This window comes from Pelobates fuscus, chromosome 4 (genome assembly GCF_036172605.1).
Source record: "Pelobates fuscus isolate aPelFus1 chromosome 4, aPelFus1.pri, whole genome shotgun sequence".
In the NCBI taxonomy this organism is placed as follows: domain Eukaryota; kingdom Metazoa; phylum Chordata; class Amphibia; order Anura; family Pelobatidae; genus Pelobates; species Pelobates fuscus.
In genome coordinates this window covers 21,740,740-21,765,801 of record NC_086320.1, presented here as the reverse complement: position 1 = coordinate 21,765,801, position 25,062 = coordinate 21,740,740, and the positions used below count along the sequence as shown (strand labels likewise).

General features: G+C 39.1%; 11 non-coding genes across 11 annotated transcripts; all 11 read right to left on the bottom strand.

Moving 5' to 3' along the window:
• Positions 1–905: 905 nt before the first annotated feature.
• Positions 906–994, bottom strand: TRNAY-GUA (transfer RNA tyrosine (anticodon GUA)). The gene is given in 2 exon segments: positions 906–941; positions 958–994. It is a non-coding gene; the product is annotated as a tRNA-Tyr (tRNA).
• A 1,694-nt stretch (positions 995–2,688) lies between these two features.
• TRNAY-GUA (transfer RNA tyrosine (anticodon GUA)) lies at positions 2,689–2,777 on the bottom strand. Its single transcript is given in 2 exon segments — positions 2,689–2,724; positions 2,741–2,777. It is a non-coding gene; the product is annotated as a tRNA-Tyr (tRNA).
• A 2,182-nt stretch (positions 2,778–4,959) lies between these two features.
• TRNAY-GUA (transfer RNA tyrosine (anticodon GUA)) lies at positions 4,960–5,048 on the bottom strand. Its single transcript is given in 2 exon segments — positions 4,960–4,995; positions 5,012–5,048. It is a non-coding gene; the product is annotated as a tRNA-Tyr (tRNA).
• A 1,154-nt stretch (positions 5,049–6,202) lies between these two features.
• TRNAY-GUA (transfer RNA tyrosine (anticodon GUA)) lies at positions 6,203–6,291 on the bottom strand. Its single transcript is given in 2 exon segments — positions 6,203–6,238; positions 6,255–6,291. It is a non-coding gene; the product is annotated as a tRNA-Tyr (tRNA).
• A 666-nt stretch (positions 6,292–6,957) lies between these two features.
• On the bottom strand, positions 6,958–7,046 carry TRNAY-GUA (transfer RNA tyrosine (anticodon GUA)). Its single transcript is given in 2 exon segments — positions 6,958–6,993; positions 7,010–7,046. It is a non-coding gene; the product is annotated as a tRNA-Tyr (tRNA).
• Positions 7,047–8,200: 1,154 nt separating this feature from the next.
• TRNAY-GUA (transfer RNA tyrosine (anticodon GUA)) lies at positions 8,201–8,289 on the bottom strand. Its single transcript is given in 2 exon segments — positions 8,201–8,236; positions 8,253–8,289. It is a non-coding gene; the product is annotated as a tRNA-Tyr (tRNA).
• Positions 8,290–12,248: 3,959 nt separating this feature from the next.
• TRNAY-GUA (transfer RNA tyrosine (anticodon GUA)) lies at positions 12,249–12,337 on the bottom strand. The gene is given in 2 exon segments: positions 12,249–12,284; positions 12,301–12,337. It is a non-coding gene; the product is annotated as a tRNA-Tyr (tRNA).
• A 1,421-nt stretch (positions 12,338–13,758) lies between these two features.
• Positions 13,759–13,847, bottom strand: TRNAY-GUA (transfer RNA tyrosine (anticodon GUA)). Its single transcript is given in 2 exon segments — positions 13,759–13,794; positions 13,811–13,847. It is a non-coding gene; the product is annotated as a tRNA-Tyr (tRNA).
• Positions 13,848–14,513: 666 nt separating this feature from the next.
• On the bottom strand, positions 14,514–14,602 carry TRNAY-GUA (transfer RNA tyrosine (anticodon GUA)). Its single transcript is given in 2 exon segments — positions 14,514–14,549; positions 14,566–14,602. It is a non-coding gene; the product is annotated as a tRNA-Tyr (tRNA).
• A 6,061-nt stretch (positions 14,603–20,663) lies between these two features.
• TRNAY-GUA (transfer RNA tyrosine (anticodon GUA)) lies at positions 20,664–20,752 on the bottom strand. Its single transcript is given in 2 exon segments — positions 20,664–20,699; positions 20,716–20,752. It is a non-coding gene; the product is annotated as a tRNA-Tyr (tRNA).
• Positions 20,753–22,928: 2,176 nt separating this feature from the next.
• On the bottom strand, positions 22,929–23,017 carry TRNAY-GUA (transfer RNA tyrosine (anticodon GUA)). Its single transcript is given in 2 exon segments — positions 22,929–22,964; positions 22,981–23,017. It is a non-coding gene; the product is annotated as a tRNA-Tyr (tRNA).
• Between the last annotated feature and the right edge of the window lie 2,045 nt (positions 23,018–25,062).

Here is a 25,062-nt window from a genome sequence, read left to right as displayed (position 1 = left end):
AAGTAATCCAATTATCTCCAAGGACAGATGCAAAACTCCATTAAGCACATGGCAGTAAAAAGACAGTAAAATACACAAGGTTACATTTATTACATAAAATACAGACATGCAACATACAGTCCTCTGCTCTACAAGAGAGAAAAACACATGTCCTTCGAGCCGGAATTGAACCAGCGACCTAAGGATTGCTATCATATACCAACTACAGTCCTCCGCTCTACCAGCTGAGCTATCGATGGTAATTCGTGCGTTCACTAAATGTCAAAGTAGGACATTTTTGAAGAATCAGGTAAGCAGTTAAACATTTTGCAACATGCTGCTGTGGCAATGACATCCAGGTAAACAAAAAGTTCAACTAAGCACCCTTCATTTAAAAGAAGAAGCATCGATCCCGCTACCTCTCACATGCTAAGCGAGCGCTCTACCATTTGAGCTAATCCCCCACTTTTCCGCTCTCATCTTTTGTAATGGCACCCTGGGCATAAAGGGGTGCCATTACAAAATGGGTAATGTAATTATCACAAGCAGAGAAATACAGTTTTTCCACATTATTCATAACTTTAAAAGTATGCATCACATTCACATAAAACTTACATTTTCAGAATCAGCATACTCCAAATACAAACATACGTCAAAATCATACAAATTGGTCCAGTGGTTCAAAAGATAGATCGTAGTCCTTTGTGACCAAATGAAGCATGGCTTTTCTGCCCAAAACCAGTTCTACAGAGTCTTCTATCCTGGAGATAATTGGGAAGTAATCCAATTATCTCCAAGGACAGATGCAAAACTCCATTAAGCACATGGCAGTAAAAAGACAGTAAAATACACAAGGTTACATTTATTACATAAAATACAGACATGCAACATACAGTCCTCTGCTCTACAAGAGAGAAAAACACATGTCCTTCGAGCCGGAATTGAACCAGCGACCTAAGGATTGCTATCATATACCAACTACAGTCCTCCGCTCTACCAGCTGAGCTATCGAAGGTAATTCGTGAGTTCACTCAATGTCAAAGTAGGACATTTTTGAAGAATCAGGTAAGCAGTTAAACATTTTGCAACATGCAGCTGTGGCAATGACATCCAGGTAAACAAAAAGTTCAACTAAGCACCCTTCATTTAAAAGAAGAAGCATCGATCCCGCTACCTCTCACATGCTAAGCGAGTGCTCTACCATTTGAGCTAATCCCCCACTTTTCCGCTCTCATCTTTTGTAATGGCACCCTGGGCATAAAGGGGTGCCATTACAAAATGGGTAATGTAATTATCACAAGCAGAGAAATACAGTTTTTCCACATTATTCATAACTTTAAAAGTATGCATCACATTCACATAAAACTTACATTTTCAGAATCAGCATACTCCAAATACAAACATACGTCAAAATCATACAAATTGGTCCAGTGGTTCAAAAGATAGATCGTAGTCCTTTGTGACCAAATGAAGCATGGCTTTTCTGCCCAAAACCAGTTCTACAGAGTCTTCTATCCTGGAGATAATTGGGAAGTAATCCAATTATCTCCAAGGACAGATGCAAAACTCCATTAAGCACATGGCAGTAAAAAGACAGTAAAATACACAAGGTTGCATTTATTACATAAAATACAGACATGCAACATACAGTCTAAGCACCCTTCATTTAAAAGAAGAAGCAGCCACTGGAGAATGCGGGCATCGATCCCGCTACCTCTCACATGCTAAGCGAGCGCTCTACCATTTGAGCTAATCCCCCACTTTTCCGCTCTCATCTTTTGTAATGGCACCCTGGGCATAAAGGGGTGCCATTACAAAATGGGTAATGTAATTATCACAAGCAGAGAAATACAGTTTTTCCACATTATTCATAACTTTAAAAGTATGCATCACATTCACATAAAACTTACATTTTCAGAATCAGCATACTCCAAATACAAACATACGTCAAAATCATACAAATTGGTCCAGTGGTTCAAAAGATAAGGATTGCTATCATATACCAACTACAGTCCTCCGCTCTACCAGCTGAGCTATCGAAGGTAATTCGTGAGTTCACTCAATGTCAAAGTAGGACATTTTTGAAGAATCAGGTAAGCAGTTAAACATTTTGCAACATGCTGCTGTGGCAATGACATCCAGGTAAACAAAAAGTTCAACTAAGCACCCTTCATTTAAAAGAAGAAGCATCGATCCCGCTACCTCTCACATGCTAAGCGAGCGCTCTACCATTTGAGCTAATCCCCCACTTTTCCGCTCTCATCTTTTGTAATGGCACCCTGGGCATAAAGGGGTGCCATTACAAAATGGGTAATGTAATTATCACAAGCAGAGAAATACAGTTTTTCCACATTATTCATAACTTTAAAAGTATGCATCACATTCACATAAAACTTACATTTTCAGAATCAGCATACTCCAAATACAAACATACGTCAAAATCATACAAATTGGTCCAGTGGTTCAAAAGATAGATCGTAGTCCTTTGTGACCAAATGAAGCATGGCTTTTCTGCCCAAAACCAGTTCCACAGAGTCTTCTATCCTGGAGATAATTGGGAAGTAATCCAATTATCTCCAAGGACAGATGCAAAACTCCATTAAGCACATGGCAGTAAAAAGACAGTAAAATACACAAGGTTACATTTATTACATAAAATACAGACATGCAACATACAGTCCTCTACTCTACAAGAGAGAAAAACACATGTCCTTCGAGCCGGAATTGAACCAGCGACCTAAGGATTGCTATCATATACCAACTACAGTCCTCCGCTCTACCAGCTGAGCTATCGAAGGTAATTCGTGAGTTCACTCAATGTCAAAGTAGGACATTTTTGAAGAATCAGGTAAGCAGTTAAACATTTTGCAACATGCTGCTGTGGCAATGACATCCAGGTAAACAAAAAGTTCAACTAAGCACCCTTCATTTAAAAGAAGAAGCATCGATCCCGCTACCTCTCACATGCTAAGCGAGCACTCTACCATTTGAGCTAATCCCCCAGTATTCCGCTCTCATCTTTTGTAATGGCACCCTGGGCATAAAGGGGTGCCATTACAAAATGGGTAATGTAATTATCACAAGCAGAGAAATACAGTTTTTCCACATTATTCATAACTTTAAAAGTATGCATCACATTCACATAAAACTTACATTTTCAGAATCAGCATACTCCAAATACAAACATACGTCAAAATCATACAAATTGGTCCAGTGGTTCAAAAGATAGATCGTAGTCCTTTGTGACCAAATGAAGCATGGCTTTTCTGCCCAAAACCAGTTCCACAGAGTCTTCTATCCTGGAGATAATTGGGAAGTAATCCAATTATCTCCAAGGACAGATGCAAAACTCCATTAAGCACATGGCAGTAAAAAGACAGTAAAATACACAAGGTTACATTTATTACATAAAATACAGACATGCAACATACAGTCTAAGCACCCTTCATTTAAAAGAAGAAGCAGCCACTGGAGAATGCGGGCATCGATCCCGCTACCTCTCACATGCTAAGCGAGCGCTCTACCATTTGAGCTAATCCCCCACTTTTCCGCTCTCATCTTTTGTAATGGCACCCTGGGCATAAAGGGGTGCCATTACAAAATGGGTAATGTAATTATCACAAGCAGAGAAATACAGTTTTTCCACATTATTCATAACTTTAAAAGTATGCATCACATTCACATAAAACTTACATTTTCAGAATCAGCATACTCCAAATACAAACATACGTCAAAATCATACAAATTGGTCCAGTGGTTCAAAAGATAAGGATTGCTATCATATACCAACTACAGTCCTCCGCTCTACCAGCTGAGCTATCGAAGGTAATTCGTGAGTTCACTCAATGTCAAAGTAGGACATTTTTGAAGAATCAGGTAAGCAGTTAAACATTTTGCAACATGCTGCTGTGGCAATGACATCCAGGTAAACAAAAAGTTCAACTAAGCACCCTTCATTTAAAAGAAGAAGCATCGATCCCGCTACCTCTCACATGCTAAGCGAGCACTCTACCATTTGAGCTAATCCCCCAGTATTCCGCTCTCATCTTTTGTAATGGCACCCTGGGCATAAAGGGGTGCCATTACAAAATGGGTAATGTAATTATCACAAGCAGAGAAATACAGTTTTTCCACATTATTCATAACTTTAAAAGTATGCATCACATTCACATAAAACTTACATTTTCAGAATCAGCATACTCCAAATACAAACATACGTCAAAATCATACAAATTGGTCCAGTGGTTCAAAAGATAAGGATTGCTATCATATACCAACTACAGTCCTCCGCTCTACCAGCTGAGCTATCGAAGGTAATTCGTGAGTTCACTCAATGTCAAAGTAGGACATTTTTGAAGAATCAGGTAAGCAGTTAAACATTTTGCAACATGCTGCTGTGGCAATGACATCCAGGTAAACAAAAAGTTCAACTAAGCACCCTTCATTTAAAAGAAGAAGCATCGATCCCGCTACCTCTCACATGCTAAGCGAGCACTCTACCATTTGAGCTAATCCCCCAGTATTCCGCTCTCATCTTTTGTAATGGCACCCTGGGCATAAAGGGGTGCCATTACAAAATGGGTAATGTAATTATCACAAGCAGAGAAATACAGTTTTTCCACATTATTCATAACTTTAAAAGTATGCATCACATTCACATAAAACTTACATTTTCAGAATCAGCATACTCCAAATACAAACATACGTCAAAATCATACAAATTGGTCCAGTGGTTCAAAAGATAGATCGTAGTCCTTTGTGACCAAATGAAGCATGGCTTTTCTGCCCAAAACCAGTTCCACAGAGTCTTCTATCCTGGAGATAATTGGGAAGTAATCCAATTATCTCCAAGGACAGATGCAAAACTCCATTAAGCACATGGCAGTAAAAAGACAGTAAAATACACAAGGTTACATTTATTACATAAAATACAGACATGCAACATACAGTCCTCTACTCTACAAGAGAGAAAAACACATGTCCTTCGAGCCGGAATTGAACCAGCGACCTAAGGATTGCTATCATATACCAACTACAGTCCTCCGCTCTACCAGCTGAGCTATCGAAGGTAATTCGTGCGTTCACTCAATGTCAAAGTAGGACATTTTTGAAGAATCAGGTAAGCAGTTAAACATTTTGCAACATGCAGCTGTGGCAATGACATCCAGGTAAACAAAAAGTTCAACTAAGCACCCTTCATTTAAAAGAAGAAGCATCAATCCCGCTACCTCTCACATGCTAAGCGAGCACTCTACCATTTGAGCTAATCCCCCACTTTTCCGCTCTCATCTTTTGTAATGGCACCCTGGGCATAAAGGGGTGCCATTACAAAATGGGTAATGTAATTATCACAAGCAGAGAAATACAGTTTTTCCACATTATTCATAACTTTAAAAGTATGCATCACATTCACATAAAACTTACATTTTTAGAATCAGCATACTCCAAATACAAACATACGTCAAAATCATACAAATTGGTCCAGTGGTTCAAAAGATAAGGATTGCTATCATATACCAACTACAGTCCTCCGCTCTACCAGCTGAGCTATCGAAGGTAATTCGTGAGTTCACTCAATGTCAAAGTAGGACATTTTTGAAGAATCAGGTAAGCAGTTAAACATTTTGCAACATGCTGCTGTGGCAATGACATCCAGGTAAACAAAAAGTTCAACTAAGCACCCTTCATTTAAAAGAAGAAGCATCGATCCCGCTACCTCTCACATGCTAAGCGAGCGCTCTACCATTTGAGCTAATCCCCCACTTTTCCGCTCTCATCTTTTGTAATGGCACCCTGGGCATAAAGGGGTGCCATTACAAAATGGGTAATGTAATTATCACAAGCAGAGAAATACAGTTTTTCCACATTATTCATAACTTTAAAAGTATGCATCACATTCACATAAAACTTACATTTTCAGAATCAGCATACTCCAAATACAAACATACGTCAAAATCATACAAATTGGTCCAGTGGTTCAAAAGATAGATCGTAGTCCTTTGTGACCAAATGAAGCATGGCTTTTCTGCCCAAAACCAGTTCCACAGAGTCTTCTATCCTGGAGATAATTGGGAAGTAATCCAATTATCTCCAAGGACAGATGCAAAACTCCATTAAGCACATGGCAGTAAAAAGACAGTAAAATACACAAGGTTACATTTATTACATAAAATACAGACATGCAACATACAGTCCTCTACTCTACAAGAGAGAAAAACACATGTCCTTCGAGCCGGAATTGAACCAGCGACCTAAGGATTGCTATCATATACCAACTACAGTCCTCCGCTCTACCAGCTGAGCTATCGAAGGTAATTCGTGCGTTCACTCAATGTCAAAGTAGGACATTTTTGAAGAATCAGGTAAGCAGTTAAACATTTTGCAACATGCTGCTGTGGCAATGACATCCAGGTAAACAAAAAGTTCAACTAAGCACCCTTCATTTAAAAGAAGAAGCATCGATCCCGCTACCTCTCACATGCTAAGCGAGCACTCTACCATTTGAGCTAATCCCCCACTATTCCGCTCTCATCTTTTGTAATGGCACCCTGGGCATAAAGGGGTGCCATTACAAAATGGGTAATGTAATTATCACAAGCAGAGAAATACAGTTTTTCCACATTATTCATAACTTTAAAAGTATGCATCACATTCACATAAAACTTACATTTTCAGAATCAGCATACTCCAAATACAAACATACGTCAAAATCATACAAATTGGTCCAGTGGTTCAAAAGATAGATCGTAGTCCTTTGTGACCAAATGAAGCATGGCTTTTCTGCCCAAAACCAGTTCCACAGAGTCTTCTATCCTGGAGATAATTGGGAAGTAATCCAATTATCTCCAAGGACAGATGCAAAACTCCATTAAGCACATGGCAGTAAAAAGACAGTAAAATACACAAGGTTACATTTATTACATAAAATACAGACATGCAACATACAGTCCTCTACTCTACAAGAGAGAAAAACACATGTCCTTCGAGCCGGAATTGAACCAGCGACCTAAGGATTGCTATCATATACCAACTACAGTCCTCCGCTCTACCAGCTGAGCTATCGAAGGTAATTCGTGCGTTCACTCAATGTCAAAGTAGGACATTTTTGAAGAATCAGGTAAGCAGTTAAACATTTTGCAACATGCTGCTGTGGCAATGACATCCAGGTAAACAAAAAGTTCAACTAAGCACCCTTCATTTAAAAGAAGAAGCATCGATCCCGCTACCTCTCACATGCTAAGCGAGCACTCTACCATTTGAGCTAATCCCCCACTTTTCCGCTCTCATCTTTTGTAATGGCACCCTGGGCATAAAGGGGTGCCATTACAAAATGGGTAATGTAATTATCACAAGCAGAGAAATACAGTTTTTCCACATTATTCATAACTTTAAAAGTATGCATCACATTCACATAAAACTTACATTTTCAGAATCAGCATACTCCAAATACAAACATACGTCAAAATCATACAAATTGGTCCAGTGGTTCAAAAGATAAGGATTGCTATCATATACCAACTACAGTCCTCCGCTCTACCAGCTGAGCTATCGAAGGTAATTCGTGAGTTCACTCAATGTCAAAGTAGGACATTTTTGAAGAATCAGGTAAGCAGTTAAACATTTTGCAACATGCTGCTGTGGCAATGACATCCAGGTAAACAAAAAGTTCAACTAAGCACCCTTCATTTAAAAGAAGAAGCATCGATCCCGCTACCTCTCACATGCTAAGCGAGCACTCTACCATTTGAGCTAATCCCCCAGTATTCCGCTCTCATCTTTTGTAATGGCACCCTGGGCATAAAGGGGTGCCATTACAAAATGGGTAATGTAATTATCACAAGCAGAGAAATACAGTTTTTCCACATTATTCATAACTTTAAAAGTATGCATCACATTCACATAAAACTTACATTTTCAGAATCAGCATACTCCAAATACAAACATACGTCAAAATCATACAAATTGGTCCAGTGGTTCAAAAGATAGATCGTAGTCCTTTGTGACCAAATGAAGCATGGCTTTTCTGCCCAAAACCAGTTCCACAGAGTCTTCTATCCTGGAGATAATTGGGAAGTAATCCAATTATCTCCAAGGACAGATGCAAAACTCCATTAAGCACATGGCAGTAAAAAGACAGTAAAATACACAAGGTTACATTTATTACATAAAATACAGACATGCAACATACAGTCCTCTGCTCTACAAGAGAGAAAAACACATGTCCTTCGAGCCGGAATTGAACCAGCGACCTAAGGATTGCTATCATATACCAACTACAGTCCTCCGCTCTACCAGCTGAGCTATCGAAGGTAATTCGTGCGTTCACTCAATGTCAAAGTAGGACATTTTTGAAGAATCAGGTAAGCAGTTAAACATTTTGCAACATGCTGCTGTGGCAATGACATCCAGGTAAACAAAAAGTTCAACTAAGCACCCTTCATTTAAAAGAAGAAGCATCGATCCCGCTACCTCTCACATGCTAAGCGAGCACTCTACCATTTGAGCTAATCCCCCACTATTCCGCTCTCATCTTTTGTAATGGCACCCTGGGCATAAAGGGGTGCCATTACAAAATGGGTAATGTAATTATCACAAGCAGAGAAATACAGTTTTTCCACATTATTCATAACTTTAAAAGTATGCATCACATTCACATAAAACTTACATTTTCAGAATCAGCATACTCCAAATACAAACATACGTCAAAATCATACAAATTGGTCCAGTGGTTCAAAAGATAGATCGTAGTCCTTTGTGACCAAATGAAGCATGGCTTTTCTGCCCAAAACCAGTTCCACAGAGTCTTCTATCCTGGAGATAATTGGGAAGTAATCCAATTATCTCCAAGGACAGATGCAAAACTCCATTAAGCACATGGCAGTAAAAAGACAGTAAAATACACAAGGTTACATTTATTACATAAAATACAGACATGCAACATACAGTCTAAGCACCCTTCATTTAAAAGAAGAAGCAGCCACTGGAGAATGCGGGCATCGATCCCGCTACCTCTCACATGCTAAGCGAGCGCTCTACCATTTGAGCTAATCCCCCACTTTTCCGCTCTCATCTTTTGTAATGGCACCCTGGGCATAAAGGGGTGCCATTACAAAATGGGTAATGTAATTATCACAAGCAGAGAAATACAGTTTTTCCACATTATTCATAACTTTAAAAGTATGCATCACATTCACATAAAACTTACATTTTCAGAATCAGCAAACTCCAAATACAAACATACGTCAAAATCATACAAATTGGTCCAGTGGTTCAAAAGATAAGGATTGCTATCATATACCAACTACAGTCCTCCGCTCTACCAGCTGAGCTATCGAAGGTAATTCGTGAGTTCACTCAATGTCAAAGTAGGACATTTTTGAAGAATCAGGTAAGCAGTTAAACATTTTGCAACATGCTGCTGTGGCAATGACATCCAGGTAAACAAAAAGTTCAACTAAGCACCCTTCATTTAAAAGAAGAAGCATCGATCCCGCTACCTCTCACATGCTAAGCGAGCACTCTACCATTTGAGCTAATCCCCCAGTATTCCGCTCTCATCTTTTGTAATGGCACCCTGGGCATAAAGGGGTGCCATTACAAAATGGGTAATGTAATTATCACAAGCAGAGAAATACAGTTTTTCCACATTATTCATAACTTTAAAAGTATGCATCACATTCACATAAAACTTACATTTTCAGAATCAGCATACTCCAAATACAAACATACGTCAGAATCATACAAATTGGTCCAGTGGTTCAAAAGATAGATCGTAGTCCTTTGTGACCAAATGAAGCATGGCTTTTCTGCCCAAAACCAGTTCTACAGAGTCTTCTATCCTGGAGATAATTGGGAAGTAATCCAATTATCTCCAAGGACAGATGCAAAACTCCATTAAGCACATGGCAGTAAAAAGACAGTAAAATACACAAGGTTACATTTATTACATAAAATACAGACATGCAACATACAGTCCTCTGCTCTACAAGAGAGAAAAACACATGTCCTTCGAGCCGGAATTGAACCAGCGACCTAAGGATTGCTATCATATACCAACTACAGTCCTCCGCTCTACCAGCTGAGCTATCGATGGTAATTTGTGCGTTCACTAAATGTCAAAGTAGGACATTTTTGAAGAATCAGGTAAGCAGTTAAACATTTTGCAACATGCTGCTGTGGCAATGACATCCAGGTAAACAAAAAGTTCAACTAAGCACCCTTCATTTAAAAGAAGAAGCATCGATCCCGCTACCTCTCACATGCTAAGCGAGCGCTCTACCATTTGAGCTAATCCCCCACTTTTCCGCTCTCATCTTTTGTAATGGCACCCTGGGCATAAAGGGGTGCCATTACAAAATGGGTAATGTAATTATCACAAGCAGAGAAATACAGTTTTTCCACATTATTCATAACTTTAAAAGTATGCATCACATTCACATAAAACTTACATTTTCAGAATCAGCATACTCCAAATACAAACATACGTCAAAATCATACAAATTGGTCCAGTGGTTCAAAAGATAGATCGTAGTCCTTTGTGACCAAATGAAGCATGGCTTTTCTGCCCAAAACCAGTTCTACAGAGTCTTCTATCCTGGAGATAATTGGGAAGTAATCCAATTATCTCCAAGGACAGATGCAAAACTCCATTAAGCACATGGCAGTAAAAAGACAGTAAAATACACAAGGTTACATTTATTACATAAAATACAGACATGCAACATACAGTCCTCTGCTCTACAAGAGAGAAAAACACATGTCCTTCGAGCCGGAATTGAACCAGCGACCTAAGGATTGCTATCATATACCAACTACAGTCCTCCGCTCTACCAGCTGAGCTATCGATGGTAATTCGTGCGTTCACTAAATGTCAAAGTAGGACATTTTTGAAGAATCAGGTAAGCAGTTAAACATTTTGCAACATGCTGCTGTGGCAATGACATCCAGGTAAACAAAAAGTTCAACTAAGCACCCTTCATTTAAAAGAAGAAGCATCGATCCCGCTACCTCTCACATGCTAAGCGAGCGCTCTACCATTTGAGCTAATCCCCCACTTTTCCGCTCTCATCTTTTGTAATGGCACCCTGGGCATAAAGGGGTGCCATTACAAAATGGGTAATGTAATTATCACAAGCAGAGAAATACAGTTTTTCCACATTATTCATAACTTTAAAAGTATGCATCACATTCACATAAAACTTACATTTTCAGAATCAGCATACTCCAAATACAAACATACGTCAAAATCATACAAATTGGTCCAGTGGTTCAAAAGATAGATCGTAGTCCTTTGTGACCAAATGAAGCATGGCTTTTCTGCCCAAAACCAGTTCTACAGAGTCTTCTATCCTGGAGATAATTGGGAAGTAATCCAATTATCTCCAAGGACAGATGCAAAACTCCATTAAGCACATGGCAGTAAAAAGACAGTAAAATACACAAGGTTACATTTATTACATAAAATACAGACATGCAACATACAGTCCTCTGCTCTACAAGAGAGAAAAACACATGTCCTTCGAGCCGGAATTGAACCAGCGACCTAAGGATTGCTATCATATACCAACTACAGTCCTCCGCTCTACCAGCTGAGCTATCGATGGTAATTCGTGCGTTCACTAAATGTCAAAGTAGGACATTTTTGAAGAATCAGGTAAGCAGTTAAACATTTTGCAACATGCTGCTGTGGCAATGACATCCAGGTAAACAAAAAGTTCAACTAAGCACCCTTCATTTAAAAGAAGAAGCATCGATCCCGCTACCTCTCACATGCTAAGCGAGCGCTCTACCATTTGAGCTAATCCCCCACTTTTCCGCTCTCATCTTTTGTAATGGCACCCTGGGCATAAAGGGGTGCCATTACAAAATGGGTAATGTAATTATCACAAGCAGAGAAATACAGTTTTTCCACATTATTCATAACTTTAAAAGTATGCATCACATTCACATAAAACTTACATTTTCAGAATCAGCATACTCCAAATACAAACATACGTCAAAATCATACAAATTGGTCCAGTGGTTCAAAAGATAGATCGTAGTCCTTTGTGACCAAATGAAGCATGGCTTTTCTGCCCAAAACCAGTTCAACAGAGTCTTCTATCCTGGAGATAATTGGGAAGTAATCCAATTATCTCCAAGGACAGATGCAAAACTCCATTAAGCACATGGCAGTAAAAAGACAGTAAAATACACAAGGTTACATTTATTACATAAAATACAGACATGCAACATAAAGTCCTCTGCTCTACAAGAGAGAAAAACACATGTCCTTCGAGCCGGAATTGAACCAGCGACCTAAGGATTGCTATCATATACCAACTACAGTCCTCCGCTCTACCAGCTGAGCTATCGAAGGTAATTCGTGAGTTCACTCAATGTCAAAGTAGGACATTTTTGAAGAATCAGGTAAGCAGTTAAACATTTTGCAACATGCTGCTGTGGCAATGACATCCAGGTAAACAAAAAGTTCAACTAAGCACCCTTCATTTAAAAGAAGAAGCATCGATCCCGCTACCTCTCACATGCTAAGCGAGTGCTCTACCATTTGAGCTAATCCCCCACTTTTCCGCTCTCATATTTTGTAATGGCACCCTGGGCATAAAGGGGTGCCATTACAAAATGGGTAATGTAATTATCACAAGCAGAGAAATACAGTTTTTCCACATTATTCATAACTTTAAAAGTATGCATCACATTCACATAAAACTTACATTTTCAGAATCAGCATACTCCAAATACAAACATACGTCAAAATCATACAAATTGGTCCAGTGGTTCAAAAGATAGATCGTAGTCCTTTGTGACCAAATGAAGCTTGGCTTTTCTGCCCAAAACCAGTTCCACAGAGTCTTCTATCCTGGAGATAATTGGGAAGTAATCCAATTATCTCCAAGGACAGATGCAAAACTCCATTAAGCACATGGCAGTAAAAAGACAGTAAAATACACAAGGTTACATTTATTACATAAAATACAGACATGCAACATACAGTCCTCTGCTCTACAAGAGAGAAAAACACATGTCCTTCGAGCCGGAATTGAACCAGCGACCTAAGGATTGCTATCATATACCAACTACAGTCCTCCGCTCTACCAGCTGAGCTATCGATGGTAATTCGTGCGTTCACTAAATGTCAAAGTAGGACATTTTTGAAGAATCAGGTAAGCAGTTAAACATTTTGCAACATGCTGCTGTGGCAATGACATCCAGGTAAACAAAAAGTTCAACTAAGCACCCTTCATTTAAAAGAAGAAGCATCGATCCCGCTACCTCTCACATGCTAAGCGAGCGCTCTACCATTTGAGCTAATCCCCCACTTTTCCGCTCTCATCTTTTGTAATGGCACCCTGGGCATAAAGGGGTGCCATTACAAAATGGGTAATGTAATTATCACAAGCAGAGAAATACAGTTTTTCCACATTATTCATAACTTTAAAAGTATGCATCACATTCACATAAAACTTACATTTTCAGAATCAGCATACTCCAAATACAAACATACGTCAAAATCATACAAATTGGTCCAGTGGTTCAAAAGATAGATCGTAGTCCTTTGTGACCAAATGAAGCATGGCTTTTCTGCCCAAAACCAGTTCTACAGAGTCTTCTATCCTGGAGATAATTGGGAAGTAATCCAATTATCTCCAAGGACAGATGCAAAACTCCATTAAGCACATGGCAGTAAAAAGACAGTAAAATACACAAGGTTACATTTATTACATAAAATACAGACATGCAACATACAGTCCTCTGCTCTACAAGAGAGAAAAACAAATGTCCTTCGAGCCGGAATTGAACCAGCGACCTAAGGATTGCTATCATATACCAACTACAGTCCTCCGCTCTACCAGCTGAGCTATCGAAGGTAATTCGTGAGTTCACTCAATGTCAAAGTAGGACATTTTTGAAGAATCAGGTAAGCAGTTAAACATTTTGCAACATGCTGCTGTGGCAATGACATCCAGGTAAACAAAAAGTTCAACTAAGCACCCTTCATTTAAAAGAAGAAGCATCGATTCCGCTACCTCTCACATGCTAAGCGAGCACTCTACCATTTGAGCTAATCCCCCACTATTCCGCTCTCATCTTTTGTAATGGCACCCTGGGCATAAAGGGGTGCCATTACAAAATGGGTAATGTAATTATCACAAGCAGAGAAATACAGTTTTTCCACATTATTCATAACTTTAAAAGTATGCATCACATTCACATAAAACTTACATTTTCAGAATCAGCATACTCCAAATACAAACATACGTCAAAATCATACAAATTGGTCCAGTGGTTCAAAAGATAGATCGTAGTCCTTTGTGACCAAATGAAGCATGGCTTTTCTGCCCAAAACCAGTTCCACAGAGTCTTCTATCCTGGAGATAATTGGGAAGTAATCCAATTATCTCCAAGGACAGATGCAAAACTCCATTAAGCACATGGCAGTAAAAAGACAGTAAAATACACAAGGTTACATTTATTACATAAAATACAGACATGCAACATACAGTCCTCTGCTCTACAAGAGAGAAAAACACATGTCCTTCGAGCCGGAATTGAACCAGCGACCTAAGGATTGCTATCATATACCAACTACAGTCCTCCGCTCTACCAGCTGAGCTATCGAAGGTAATTCGTGAGTTCACTCAATGTCAAAGTAGGACATTTTTGAAGAATCAGGTAAGCAGTTAAACATTTTGCAACATGCAGCTGTGGCAATGACATCCAGGTAAACAAAAAGTTCAACTAAGCACCCTTCATTTAAAAGAAGAAGCATCGATCCCGCTACCTCTCACATGCTAAGCGAGCACTCTACCATTTGAGCTAATCCCCCACTATTCTGCTCTCATCTTTTGTAATGGCACCCTGGGCATAAAGGGGTGCCATTACAAAATGGGTAATGTAATTATCACAAGCAGAGAAATACAGTTTTTCCACATTATTCATAACTTTAAAAGTATGCATCACATTCGCATAAAACTTAAATTTTCAGAATCAGCATACTCCAAATACAAACATACGTCAAAATCATACAAATTGGTCCAGTGGTTCAAAAGATAGATCGTAGTCCATTGTAACCAAATGAAGCATGGCTTTTCTGCCCAAAACCAGTTCCACAGAGTCTTCGATCCTGGAGATAATTGGGAAGTAATCCAATTATCTCCAAGGACAGATGCAAAACTCCATTAAGCACATGGCAGTAAAAAGACAGTAAAATACACAAGGTTACATTTATTACATAAAATACAGACATGCAACATACAGTCCTCTGCTCTACAAGAGAGAAAAACACATGTCCTTCGAGCCGGAATTGAACCAGCGACCTAAGGATTGCTATCATATACCAACTACAGTCCTCCGCTCTACCAGCTGAGCTATCAAAGGTAATTTGTGAGTTCACTCAATGTCAAAGTAGGACATTTTTGAAGAATCAGGTAAGCAGTTAAACATTTTGCAACATGCTGCTGTGGCAATGACATCCAGGTAAACAAAAAGTTCAACTAAGCACCCTTCATTTAAAAGAAGAAGCATCGATCCCGCTACCTCTCACATGCTAAGCGAGCACTCTACCATTTGAGCTAATCCCCCACTATTCTGCTCTCATCTTTTGTAATGGCACCCTGGGCATAAAGGGGTGCCATTACAAAATGGGTAATGTAATTATCACAAGCAGAGAAATACAGTTTTTCCACATTATTCATAACTTTAAAAGTATGCATCACATTCACATAAAACTTACATTTTCAGAATCAGCATACTCCAAATACAAACATACGTCAAAATCATACAAATTGGTCCAGTGGTTCAAAAGATAGATCGTAGTCCTTTGTGACCAAATGAAGCATGGCTTTTCTGCCCAAAACCAGTTCCACAGAGTCTTCGATCCTGGAGATAATTGGGAAGTAATCCAATTATCTCCAAGGACAGATGCAAAACTCCATTAAGCACATGGCAGTAAAAAGACAGTAAAATACACAAGGTTACATTTATTACATAAAATACAGACATGCAACATACAGTCCTCTGCTCTACAAGAGAGAAAAACACATGTCCTTCGAGCCGGAATTGAACCAGCGACCTTAGGATTGCTATCATATACCAACTACAGTCCTCCGCTCTACCAGCTGAGCTATCGAAGGTAATTCGTGAGTTCACTCAATGTCAAAGTAGGACATTTTTGAAGAATCAGGTAAGCAGTTAAACATTTTGCAACATGCTGCTGTGGCAATGACATCCAGGTAAACAAAAAGTTCAACTAAGCACCCTTCATTTAAAAGAAGAAGCATCGATTCCGATACCTCTCACATGCTAAGCGAGCACTCTACCATTTGAGCTAATCCCCCACTATTCCGCTATCATCTTTTGTAATGGCACCCTGGGCATAAAGGGGTGCCATTACAAAATGGGTAATGTAATTATCACAAGCAGAGAAATACAGTTTTTCCACATTATTCATAACTTTAAAAGTATGCATCACATTCACATAAAACTTACATTTTCAGAATCAGCATACTCCAAATACAAACATACGTCAAAATCATACAAATTGGTCCAGTGGTTCAAAAGATAGATCGTAGTCCTTTGTGACCAAATGAAGCATGGCTTTTCTGCCCAAAACCAGTTCCACAGAGTCTTCTATCCTGGAGATAATTGGGAAGAAATCCAATTATCTCCAAGGACAGATGCAAAACTCCATTAAGCACATGGCAGTAAAAAGACAGTAAAATACACAAGGTTACATTTATTACATAAAATACAGACATGCAACATACAGTCTAAGCACCCTTCATTTAAAAGAAGAAGCAGCCACTGGAGAATGCGGGCATCGATCCCGCTACCTCTCACATGCTAAGCGAGCGCTCTACCATTTGAGCTAATCCCCCACTTTTCCGCTCTCATCTTTTGTAATGGCACCCTGGGCATAAAGGGGTGCCATTACAAAATGGGTAATGTAATTATCACAAGCAGAGAAATACAGTTTTTCCACATTATTCATAACTTTAAAAGTATGCATCACATTCACATAAAACTTACATTTTCAGAATCAGCATACTCCAAATACAAACATAAGTCAAAATCATACAAATTGGTCCAGTGGTTCAAAAGATAGATCGTAGTCCTTTGTGACCAAATGAAGCATGGCTTTTCTGCCCAAAACCAGTTCTACAGAGTCTTCTATCCTGGAGATAATTGGGAAGTAATCCAATTATCTCCAAGGACAGATGCAAAACTCCATTAAGCACATGGCAGTAAAAAGACAGTAAAATACACAAGGTTACATTTATTACATAAAATACAGACATGCAACATACAGTCCTCTGCTCTACAAGAGAGAAAAACACATGTCCTTCGAGCCGGAAATGAACCAGCGACCTAAGGATTGCTATCATATACCAACTACAGTCCTCCGCTCTACCAGCTGAGCTATCGAAGGTAATTCGTGAGTTCACTCAATGTCAAAGTAGGACATTTTTGAAGAATCAGGTAAGCAGTTAAACATTTTGCAACATGCAGCTGTGGCAATGACATCCAGGTAAACAAAAAGTTCAACTAAGCACCCTTCATTTAAAAGAAGAAGCATCGATCCCGCTACCTCTCACATGCTAAGCGAGCACTCTACCATTTGAGCTAATCCCCCACTATTCTGCTCTCATCTTTTGTAATGGCACCCTGGGCATAAAGGGGTGCCATTACAAAATGGGTAATGTAATTATCACAAGCAGAGAAATACAGTTTTTCCACATTATTCATAACTTTAAAAGTATGCATCACATTCACATAAAACTTAAATTTTCAGAATCAGCATACTCCAAATACAAACATACGTCAAAATCATACAAATTGGTCCAGTGGTTCAAAAGATAGATCGTAGTCCATTGTAACCAAATGAAGCATGGCTTTTCTGCCCAAAACCAGTTCCACAGAGTCTTCGATCCTGGAGATAATTGGGAAGTAATCCAATTATCTCCAAGGACAGATGCAAAACTCCATTAAGCACATGGCAGTAAAAAGACAGTAAAATACACAAGGTTACATTTATTACATAAAATACAGACATGCAACATACAGTCCTCTGCTCTACAAGAGAGAAAAACACATGTCCTTCGAGCCGGAATTGAACCAGCGACCTAAGGATTGCTATCATATACCAACTACAGTCCTCCGCTCTACCAGCTGAGCTATCAAAGGTAATTTGTGAGTTCACTCAATGTCAAAGTAGGACATTTTTGAAGAATCAGGTAAGCAGTTAAACATTTTGCAACATGCTGCTGTGGCAATGACATCCAGGTAAACAAAAAGTTCAACTAAGCACCCTTCATTTAAAAGAAGAAGCATCGATCCCGCTACCTCTCACATGCTAAGCGAGCACTCTACCATTTGAGCTAATCCCCCACTATTCTGCTCTCATCTTTTGTAATGGCACCCTGGGCATAAAGGGGTGCCATTACAAAATGGGTAATGTAATTATCACAAGCAGAGAAATACAGTTTTTCCACATTATTCATAACTTTAAAAGTATGCATCACATTCACATAAAACTTACATTTTCAGAATCAGCATACTCCAAATACAAACATACGTCAAAATCATACAAATTGGTCCAGTGGTTCAAAAGATAGATCGTAGTCCTTTGTGACCAAATGAAGCATGGCTTTTCTGCCCAAAACCAGTTCCACAGAGTCTTCGATCCTGGAGATAATTGGGAAGTAATCCAATTATCTCCAAGGACAGATGCAAAACTCCATTAAGCACATGGCAGTAAAAAGACAGTAAAATACACAAGGTTACATTTATTACATAAAATACAGACATGCAACATACAGTCCTCTGCTCTACAAGAGAGAAAAACACATGTCCTTCGAGCCGGAATTGAACCAGCGACCTTAGGATTGCTATCATATACCAACTACAGTCCTCCGCTCTACCAGCTGAGCTATCGAAGGTAATTCGTGAGTTCACTCAATGTCAAAGTAGGACATTTTTGAAGAATCAGGTAAGCAGTTAAACATTTTGCAACATGCTGCTGTGGCAATGACATCCAGGTAAACAAAAAGTTCAACTAAGCACCCTTCATTTAAAAGAAGAAGCATCGATTCCGCTACCTCTCACATGCTAAGCGAGCACTCTACCATTTGAGCTAATCCCCCACTATTCCGCTATCATCTTTTGTAATGGCACCCTGGGCATAAAGGGGTGCCATTACAAAATGGGTAATGTAATTATCACAAGCAGAGAAATACAGTTTTTCCACATTATTCATAACTTTAAAAGTATGCATCACATTCACATAAAACTTACATTTTCAGAATCAGCATACTCCAAATACAAACATACGTCAAAATCATACAAATTGGTCCAGTGGTTCAAAAGATAGATCGTAGTCCTTTGTGACCAAATGAAGCATGGCTTTTCTGCCCAAAACCAGTTCCACAGAGTCTTCTATCCTGGAGATAATTGGGAAGAAATCCAATTATCTCCAAGGACAGATGCAAAACTCCATTAAGCACATGGCAGTAAAAAGACAGTAAAATACACAAGGTTACATTTATTACATAAAATACAGACATGCAACATACAGTCTAAGCACCCTTCATTTAAAAGAAGAAGCAGCCACTGGAGAATGCGGGCATCGATCCCGCTACCTCTCACATGCTAAGCGAGCGCTCTACCATTTGAGCTAATCCCCCACTTTCCCGCTCTCATCTTTTGTAATGGCACCCTGGGCATAAAGGGGTGCCATTACAAAATGGGTAATGTAATTATCACAAGCAGAGAAATACAGTTTTTCCACATTATTCATAACTTTAAAATTATGCATCACATTCACATAAAACTTACATTTTCAGAATCAGCATACTCCAAATACAAACATACGTCAAAATCATACAAATTGGTCCAGTGGTTCAAAAGATAGATCGTAGTCCTTTGTGACCAAATGAAGCATGGCTTTTCTGCCCAAAACCAGTTCTACAGAGTCTTCTATCCTGGAGATAATTGGGAAGTAATCCAATTATCTCCAAGGACAGATGCAAAACTCCATTAAGCACATGGCAGTAAAAAGACAGTAAAATACACAAGGTTACATTTATTACATAAAATACAGACATGCAACATACAGTCTAAGCACCCTTCATTTAAAAGAAGAAGCAGCCACTGGAGAATGCGGGCATCGATCCCGCTACCTCTCACATGCTAAGCGAGCGCTTTACCATTTGAGCTAATCCCCCACTTTTCCGCTCTCATCTTTTATAATAGCACCCTGGGCATAAAGGGGTGCCATTACAAAATGGGTAATGTAATTATCACAAGCAGAGAAATACAGTTTTTCCACATTATTCATAACTTTAAAAGTATGCATCACATTCACATAAAACTTACATTTTCAGAATCAGCATACTCCAAATACAAACATACGTCAAAATCATACAAATTGGTCCAGTGGTTCAAAAGACAGATCGTAGTCCTTTGTGACCAAATGAAGCATGGCTTTTCTGCCCAAAACCAGTTCCACAGAGTCTTCTATCCTGGAGATAATTGGGAAGTAATCCAATTATCTCCAAGGACAGATGCAAAACTCCATTAAGCACATGGCAGTAAAAAGACAGTAAAATACACAAGGTTACATTTATTACATAAAATACAGACATGCAACATACAGTCCTCTGCTCTACAAGAGAGAAAAACACATGTCCTTCGAGCCGGAATTGAACCAGCGACCTAAGGATTGCTATCATATACCAACTACAGTCCTCCGCTCTACCAGCTGAGCTATCGAAGGTAATTTGTGAGTTCACTCAATGTCAAAGTAGGACATTTTTGAAGAATCAGGTAAGCAGTTAAACATTTTGCAACATGCTGCTGTGGCAATGACATCCAGGTAAACAAAAAGTTCAACTAAGCACCCTTCATTTAAAAGAAGAAGCATCGATCCCGCTACCTCTCACATGCTAAGCGAGCACTCTACCATTTGAGCTAATCCCCCACTATTCTGCTCTCATCTTTTGTAATGGCACCCTGGGCATAAAGGGGTGCCATTACAAAATGGGTAATGTAATTATCACAAGCAGAGAAATACAGTTTTTCCACATTATTCATAACTTTAAAAGTATGCATCACATTCGCATAAAACTTAAATTTTCAGAATCAGCATACTCCAAATACAAACATACGTCAAAATCATACAAATTGGTCCAGTGGTTCAAAAGATAGATCGTAGTCCATTGTAACCAAATGAAGCATGGCTTTTCTGCCCAAAACCAGTTCCACAGAGTCTTCGATCCTGGAGATAATTGGGAAGTAATCCAATTATCTCCAAGGACAGATGCAAAACTCCATTAAGCACATGGCAGTAAAAAGACAGTAAAATACACAAGGTTACATTTATTACATAAAATACAGACATGCAACATACAGTCCTCTGCTCTACAAGAGAGAAAAACACATGTCCTTCGAGCCGGAATTGAACCAGCGACCTAAGGATTGCTATCATATACCAACTACAGTCCTCCGCTCTACCAGCTGAGCTATCAAAGGTAATTTGTGAGTTCACTCAATGTCAAAGTAGGACATTTTTGAAGAATCAGGTAAGCAGTTAAACATTTTGCAACATGCTGCTGTGGCAATGACATCCAGGTAAACAAAAAGTTCAACTAAGCACCCTTCATTTAAAAGAAGAAGCATCGATCCCGCTACCTCTCACATGCTAAGCGAGCACTCTACCATTTGAGCTAATCCCCCACTATTCTGCTCTCATCTTTTGTAATGGCACCCTGGGCATAAAGGGGTGCCATTACAAAATGGGTAATGTAATTATCACAAGCAGAGAAATACAGTTTTTCCACATTATTCATAACTTTAAAAGTATGCATCACATTCACATAAAACTTACATTTTCAGAATCAGCATACTCCAAATACAAACATACGTCAAAATCATACAAATTGGTCCAGTGGTTCAAAAGATAGATCGTAGTCCTTTGTGACCAAATGAAGCATGGCTTTTCTGCCCAAAACCAGTTCCACAGAGTCTTCGATCCTGGAGATAATTGGGAAGTAATCCAATTATCTCCAAGGACAGATGCAAAACTCCATTAAGCACATGGCAGTAAAAAGACAGTAAAATACACAAGGTTACATTTATTACATAAAATACAGACATGCAACATACAGTCCTCTGCTCTACAAGAGAGAAAAACACATGTCCTTCGAGCCGGAATTGAACCAGCGACCTTAGGATTGCTATCATATACCAACTACAGTCCTCCGCTCTACCAGCTGAGCTATCGAAGGTAATTCGTGAGTTCACTCAATGTCAAAGTAGGACATTTTTGAAGAATCAGGTAAGCAGTTAAACATTTTGCAACATGCTGCTGTGGCAATGACATCCAGGTAAACAAAAAGTTCAACTAAGCACCCTTCATTTAAAAGAAGAAGCATCGATTCCGCTACCTCTCACATGCTAAGCGAGCACTCTACCATTTGAGCTAATCCCCCACTATTCCGCTATCATCTTTTGTAATGGCACCCTGGGCATAAAGGGGTGCCATTACAAAATGGGTAATGTAATTATCACAAGCAGAGAAATACAGTTTTTCCACATTATTCATAACTTTAAAAGTATGCATCACATTCACATAAAACTTACATTTTCAGAATCAGCATACTCCAAATACAAACATACGTCAAAATCATACAAATTGGTCCAGTGGTTCAAAAGATAGATCGTAGTCCTTTGTGACCAAATGAAGCATGGCTTTTCTGCCCAAAACCAGTTCCACAGAGTCTTCTATCCTGGAGATAATTGGGAAGTAATCCAATTATCTCCAAGGACAGATGCAAAACTCCATTAAGCACATGGCAGTAAAAAGACAGTAAAATACACAAGGTTACATTTATTACATAAAATACAGACATGCAACATACAGTCCTCTGCTCTACAAGAGAGAAAAACACATGTCCTTCGAGCCGGAATTGAACCAGCGACCTAAGGATTGCTATCATATACCAACTACAGTCCTCCGCTCTACCAGCTGAGCTATCGAAGGTAATTTGTGAGTTCACTCAATGTCAAAGTAGGACATTTTTGAAGAATCAGGTAAGCAGTTAAACATTTTGCAACATGCTGCTGTGGCAATGACATCCAGGTAAACAAAAAGTTCAACTAAGCACCCTTCATTTAAAAGAAGAAGCATCGATCCCGCTACCTCTCACATGCTAAGCGAGCACTCTACCATTTGAGCTAATCCCCCACTATTCTGCTCTCATCTTTTGTAATGGCACCCTGGGCATAAAGGGGTGCCATTACAAAATGGGTAATGTAATTATCACAAGCAGAGAAATACAGTTTTTCCACATTATTCATAACTTTAAAAGTATGCATCACATTCACATAAAACTTACATTTTCAGAATCAGCATACTCCAAATACAAACATACGTCAAAATCATACAAATTGGTCCAGTGGTTCAAAAGATAGATCGTAGTCCTTTGTAACCAAATGAAGCATGGCTTTTCTGCCCAAAACCAGTTCCACAGAGTCTTCGATCCTGGAGATAATTGGGAAGTAATCCAATTATCTCCAAGGACAGATGCAAAACTCCATTAAGCACATGGCAGTAAAAAGGACAGATGCAAAACTCCATTAAGCACATGGCAGTAAAAAGACAGTAAAATACACAAGGTTACATTTATTACATAAAATACAGACATGCAACATACAGTCTAAGCACCCTTCATTTAAAAGAAGAAGCAGCCACTGGAGAATGCGGGCATCGATCCCGCTACCTCTCACATGCTAAGCGAGCGCTTTACCATTTGAGCTAATCCCCCACTTTTCCGCTCTCATCTTTTATAATAGCACCCTGGGCATAAAGGGGTGCCATTACAAAATGGGTAATGTAATTATCACAAGCAGAGAAATACAGTTTTTCCACATTATTCATAACTTTAAAAGTATGCATCACATTCACATAAAACTTACATTTTCAGAATCAGCATACTCCAAATACAAACATACGTCAAAATCATACAAATTGGTCCAGTGGTTCAAAAGATAGATCGTAGTCCTTTGTAACCAAATGAAGCATGGCTTTTCTGCCCAAAACCAGTTCCACAGAGTCTTCGATCCTGGAGATAATTGGGAAGTAATCCAATTATCTCCAAGGACAGATGCAAAACTCCATTAAGCACATGGCAGTAAAAAGACAGTAAAATACACAAGGTTACATTTATTACATAAAATACAGACATGCAACATACAGTCCTCTGCTCTACAAGAGAGAAAAACACATGTCCTTCGAGCCGGAATTGAACCAGCGACCTTAGGATTGCTATCATATACCAACTACAGTCCTCCGCTCTACCAGCTGAGCTATCGAAGGTAATTCGTGAGTTCACTCAATGTCAAAGTAGGACATTTTTGAAGAATCAGGTAAGCAGTTAAACATTTTGCAACATGCTGCTGTGGCAATGACATCCAGGTAAACAAAAAGTTCAACTAAGCACCCTTCATTTAAAAGAAGAAGCATCGATCCCGCTACCTCTCACATGCTAAGCGAGCACTCTACCATTTGAGCTAATCCCCCACTATTCTGCTCTCATCTTTTGTAATGGCACCCTGGGCATAAAGGGGTGCCATTACAAAATGGGTAATGTAATTATCACAAGCAGAGAAATACAGTTTTTCCACATTATTCATAACTTTAAAAGTATGCATCACATTCACATAAAACTTACATTTTCAGAATCAGCATACTCCAAATACAAACATACGTCAAAATCATACAAATTGGTCCAGTGGTTCAAAAGATAGATCGTAGTCCTTTGTGACCAAATGAAGCATGGCTTTTCTGCCCAAAACCAGTTCCACAGAGTCTTCTATCCTGGAGATAATTGGGAAGTAATCCAATTATCTCCAAGGACAGATGCAAAACTCCATTAAGCACATGGCAGTAAAAAGGACAGATGCAAAACTCCATTAAGCACATGGCAGTAAAAAGACAGTAAAATACACAAGGTTACATTTATTACATAAAATACAGACATGCAACATACAGTCTAAGCACCCTTCATTTAAAAGAAGAAGCAGCCA